The following is a 6,000-nucleotide window of genomic DNA, read 5'->3' as shown; positions in this document are numbered from 1 at the left end:
TGTTGCATCACAAATCAGAACCTCAGAAGCCTGAACAGGGATCGCCTGTATCAGAGCCTGAGGAGGAAACTCAAGCATCTTGTCTCGACTGGAAGTAGCTGCGAGATCTCCGGTGTAAAGTCCTTGCTGAAGAGGTGTCAGGACGATAGGCACACATCTTTGGTTTTTGAGAGGGACAACGGAAAGTACTACTCGCCCGACCCTTACTGAAGCTGCAAGATGTCATTGAATAGTAAGATAGTGATGACGCTGATAGACAGTACGGGATCCCTGAGAAGGTCCAGATCAGGGATCTTGGAGGTCGTCAATTCATACTACTCACCCCACTTGAGAAGGCGGGAACTGGATAGTGATAGGATGTTGGCTTTCCTGGCTGAAGCTGTTCCTGATCCAGGGGCTCACCTCTCGCTGGGTGGTTTGACAGAAGCGATCAAAGAAGAGGCAGTGAGACTGGAAATTGATGGTCTCAGGCCCAAAAATTTGTCAGGTCCAGATGGCTAAACATCCGAGTTCTTTAGGATCTGTATGGACCTCCTTGGTCAATCTCTTGACTCAGGTGTTTAATGAGTGTCTTTCTTCCGGCACTCTGCCGAGATCATTAAAGAGGTCAGCTTTGATCATTTTGTCAAAGGGTAAGGATCCATCACGCATTGAGAATTGGCATCCCATAGCACTTCTCAATGTAGACAGGAAGACTTTGGCCAAGATACTTTTCAACAGGCAGGTGAAGTTTGCACCGCGCCTCCTTTAGTAGGTTCAGCCTGTCGTGTTCCTGGCTGTAGCACTTTCAGTGCTGCTCTAGGTGTCAGAGAGGAGAAAGGCAGGGTGGGTCTTTGGAAGGGGTTCTTGCTGACCCTGGATCAGGCTAAAGCCTTTGATTGGGTCGACCACGAGTACCTCTGGTCCACTCTTTTGAGGTATGGTCTGCCCGGGGGGTTTGTGGACTGTCTTAAGTCCTTGTATGCAGGGGCTGAGACTTTCCCTCTGGTAAATGGGTGGATTGGACAACCTTATGTGGTAGGGTCTGGTGTCCTCCAGGGCTGCCCTCTTAGCCCTTTGCTTTATGCGTTTGCGATCGATCCCTTCCTCAGGAGAGTCGATTGTGGCCGTTGGCGGGGGTGAGGATGGGTGGGGTGGCACCAGATGATATCCTGAGGGTAGTGGCCTACGCAATGTCACCGTCTTTGTTTCTTCGCAAGAGGAGGCGATGGTGGTGATGTCAGAAGTGGAGAGCTACTCGGAGGCATCCAAGTCCAAGGCCAACCTGGGCAAGTGTGAGAGTCTCTGGCTGGGAGTCAGGGATAACGGGTTTGATCTTCCAGACACCCTCCCCGAACCCCAAAAACATGCCAAAGTCCTAGGCATCGAATTTGGGCAGGGTGATTACCCCATGAAAAACTGGGAAGGCAGAATCAAAGGTGTCACTCAAAGAGTAGACCAATGGAAGGGTTAGTCTTTGACCCTAAGGGAAAGGGTTGACCTGTACAAAGCTTTCCTGCTACCTTTGTTAATCTACCTGGGCAGCGTCTGTGTCTTGCCATAGCTTCTCTGGCCTTGGTCTACAGTCTGTTCTTCCAGATGTTATGGGAGAATAGCCTGAACCTACTCAAGCGGGAGGTCACTTATCACATGAGACTAGGGGGGTTGAATATGGTGAACCCCGTGGTGTTCCTAGTGAACATGTTTTTGAAAGTTAACGTGGCAAACCTCTGGAGAGAGAGAGCTTCTACGTGTGTATTCTCCTGCAAGGAATAGTTTCAACCTTTCTTCCAGGAATGGGAGACAGGGGGAAGATTGAAGAATCTTAACACACCACACGGGCATCTCACGGCTTGTTTCCCTGGTTCTGAAAATCATGCGACGGTTAGGTCCCTCCCAAGGAAACTCCTCGACATGTGGGTCTTGCGTTCGCATTTTCACAGTCCATTGGTCCTCAAGGACTGCTCAAGTCAGGATCTAGAGGTTGGGTTGAGTTTAGGTTGGGTTGAGTTTGTTAAATTCTAGCAGGCTCCCCAAGAAGTACTGGGACTTGACTTGGCGCTGCTTCCAAGGTAAGTTGTATGTGAGGGACAATCTGAAGTACAGGAGCTCCGAGGACAGGAATTGCCCCCGTGAAGCTTGAGCTAACATGCTGGAAAGCATGGAGCACTTCATGCTTCATTGTCCCTTTAATAGAGGTGTATACCAGGGTGGGAGATTCCATTGGTTTGCTGCGGCTGGCTACTCTGACCTATGCCGAGTGGGCCTATGGAGCGTTCGGAGACCTTGGGAAAAGGGACCGAGTCACTTTATTCATAGTCTGCGCAGTAGTCAGGTACTTCATGTGGAACACATGAGTTTTAGTTTTGGTGCAGCGTAAAATCCTCCGTGTAGACGAAGGCTGAAGCAGCATCCTAGGTGCCCTGGTAAAAGTCCGTTCTCTGGAGTGCGGAAGACTTGGTGCCCGGATGCCGGCCCATCTCTGGAGGGGTTTCTTTTTCATGGGTGCTTAGTCCAGTAATACTCCTATATCCTGGTGGTGGGCTGATGTCTTTGCACCCTAGATTTTTGTTTTGTATTTCTGTTTCCTGAAATAGGAGGTTCGCAGGCATCGAACTTGAGTCTTGGGTGGTGAATATGTAGGTTGTGTTCTGTAATGTTGGTTTATGTATATATTGCATATATTGTGTATAATAGAGGGTCTTAGTTAAGTTGGCTGGGGGGTTGTGGGTTCAAAAGCCTGGCCCAGACCTCGATTTGGAAAAACTTTGGGGCCTGGATCCTAGCTCGGAGAATTCCTGAACTTTGTGGCCAGAGCTGGATCAGAGGTGGCGGGATAGTGTAGGTGTGCGTTTATAGTAAAAAAAATAATAAAAAACTATATAAACAAAAAAATGTTTTGTTAATATAGTATATTGTGTTGTATTTAGGTATGTTGTAGTGTGAATGTGGTGGTGTAAGGGGGAGGCTGTAAGGTAAGGCAGCGGGACCAGTAGGTATTTATTGCTTCAGTGTCTTGTACAATATCCGGTTTAGTGTAATGTGCTTTATAGTGTTTTTATTGTATATATTATATATAGGACGGTGTGAATGAAGCTTGGTGTTGACTATAGTAGTAGACTGCAATCTATTACTCCGTTATCAGCCATTTAAAGAGAATCTGTCAGCACATGACGACTGTTCAGACCAATTCCAGGCGCTCGGTCCTTCACGGCTGCCAATCATTTCTCTGCACTTTCCCTCTATGAAGTGGGAGCTGTCAATCACAGAAGAGGGGGGTGGAGACTGAGAGAACAGCGCCTGGACTTGGTCTAAACAGTCATTGTGAGCCCACCACCTTTTTAAGTAGGAGGAGGCTCATAAGTCCTCAGGTCAGGTGCTGATAAGATGATCGTCTTCCTGCAGTGACTGCTGAGGAGACCTTGCTCGGGGCACACGGGGGCAATTATGTCAGTGTACGGAGATTAGGGCCATCGTGTGCTTTTTCCTCTTCGTGCTTTCTACGTTCCTTCCTCACACACCGTGTCCTGGGTTGCGGCGGGGTATCTGCTATCCTAGGATCAGGTGGTCAGGGGGGCTCCAGGAGGCAGTGCTCGATGTAGTTGGGGTGGTAGCGAAAGGTGTCACAGGCCGGGCACATCTGGTTCAGTCACACAGGTCCCCACTCCTCCCTCAGGCAGCAAATCCGCTGTCTGGGTTCAGAGTGAGCGTTCCCGACAACAGAAAGAGCATCCATCACCCTGTGACCCTTCACTGCAAAGCCCAACACCCCTGACCCCCCCGCTACAGAGCCCGAAACCCCCCAACCCCATCACTACAGAGCCAGATGCCCCTGACCCACTCACCACAGAGCCCAACAACCCCCGACCCACTCACCACAGTGCCCAACATCCCCGGACCCCATCACTGCAGAAAGGCACCCCCGACCCACTCGCTACAGTGCCCAACAACCCCCGACCCCATCACTGCAGAAAGACACCCCCCGACCCACTCGCTACAGTGCCCAACCCCCGACCCCATCACTACAGAAAGACACCCTCCGACCCACTCGCTACAGTGCCCAACACCCCCCAACCCACTCGCTACAGTGCCCAACAACCCCCGACCCCATCACTACAGAAAGACACCCCTCGACCCACTCGCTACAGTGCCCAACAACCCCCGACCCCATCACTACAGAAAGACACCCCTCGACCCACTCGCTACAGTGCCCAACAACCCCCGACCCCATCACTACAGAAAGACACCCCTCGACCCACTCGCTACAGTGTCCAACAACCCCCGACCCCATCACTACAGAAAGACACCACCCCGACCCACTCGCTACAGTGCCCAACAACCCCCGACCCCATCGCTAGACACACTCCCCGCGACCCCATCGCTACAGAAAGACACCCCTGCGCTACAGAGCCCGACAACCCCTAACCCCATCACTAGAGACACCCCCCGACCCACTCGCTACAGAGCCCGACAACCCCCGACCCCAATGCTAGACACACTCCCCCCGACCCATCACTACAGAGCCAGATGGCCCCCGACCCACTCACTACAGAGCCCAACAACCCCCGACCCACTCGCTACAGTGCCCAACAACCCTCGACCCCATCACTACAGAAAGACACCCCCCGACCCACTCGCCAGAGACCGACAACCCTCAAACCCATCGCTAGAGACACACTCCCCCGACCCCATTGCTACAGATCCAAACATCCTCAACCCCATCGCTAGAGCCCGACACCCCCCTAACCCATCGCTACAGAGCCAGACGGATCGAGGACATTTCCGCTTTCGGCAGACGGCTCGTTACAACGCATCGGGGACGTTTCCGCTCACGGCAGGCGGCTCGTTACAACGAATCGGGGACGCTTCCGCTCACGGCAGACGGCTCGTTACAACGCATCGGGGACGTTTCCGCTCACGGCAGACGGCTCGTTACAACGCATCGGGGACGTTTCCGCTCTCGGCAGACGGCTCGTTACAACGCATCGGGGACGTTTCCGCTCTCGGCAGACGGCTCGTTACAACGCATCGGGGACGTTTCCGCTCACGGCAGACGGCTCGTTCCCACGCATCGGGGACGTTTCCGCTCTCGGCAGACGGCTCGTTACAACGCATAGGGGACGTTTCCGCTCACGGCAGACTGCTCGTTACAACGCATCGGGGACGTTTCCGCTCACGGCACACGGCTCATTACAGCGCATGGGGACGTTTCCGCTCTCGGCAGACGGCTCGTTCCAACGCATCGGGGACGTTTCCGCTCACGGCAGATGGCTCATTACAGCGCATGGGGACGTTTCCGCTCACGGCAGACGGCTCGTTCCCACGCATCGGGGACGTTTCCGCTCACGGCAGACGGCTCGTTACAACGCATCGGGGACGTTTCCGCTCACGGCAGACAGCTCGTTACAACGCATCGGGGACGTTTCCGCTCACGGCAGACGGCTCGTTACAACGCATCGGGGACGCTTCCGCTCACGGCAGACGGCTCGTTACAACGCATCGGGGACGTTTCCGCTCACGGCAGACGGCTCGTTACAACGCATCGGGGACGTTTCCGCTCTCGGCAGACGGCTCGTTACAACGCATCGGGGACGTTTCCGCTCACGGCAGGTGGCTCGTTACAACACATAGGGGACGTTTCCGCTCACGGCAGACGGCTCGTTACAACGCATCGGGGACGTTTCCGCTCACGGCACACTACAGCGCATGGGGACGTTTCCGCTCTCGGCAGACGGCTCGTTCCAACGCATCGGGGACGTTTCCGCTCACGGCAGATGGCTCATTACAGCGCATGGGGACGTTTCCGCTCACGGCAGACGGCTCGTTCCCACGCATCGGGGACGTTTCCGCTCATGGCAGACGGCTCGTTACAACGCATCGGGGACGTTTCCGCTCACGGCAGACGGCTCGTTACAACGCATCGGGGACGTTTCCGCTCACGGCAGACGGCTCGTTACAACGCATCGGGGACGCTTCCGCTCACGGCAGACGGCTCGTTACAACGCATCGGGGACGTTTCCG

Source organism: Dendrobates tinctorius, unplaced genomic scaffold (assembly GCF_039654945.1).
Source record: "Dendrobates tinctorius isolate UK_male_01 unplaced genomic scaffold, ASM3965494v1 ptg000273l, whole genome shotgun sequence".
NCBI classification, from domain to species: domain Eukaryota; kingdom Metazoa; phylum Chordata; class Amphibia; order Anura; family Dendrobatidae; genus Dendrobates; species Dendrobates tinctorius.
Note: the sequence above shows the minus strand (reverse complement) of the source record.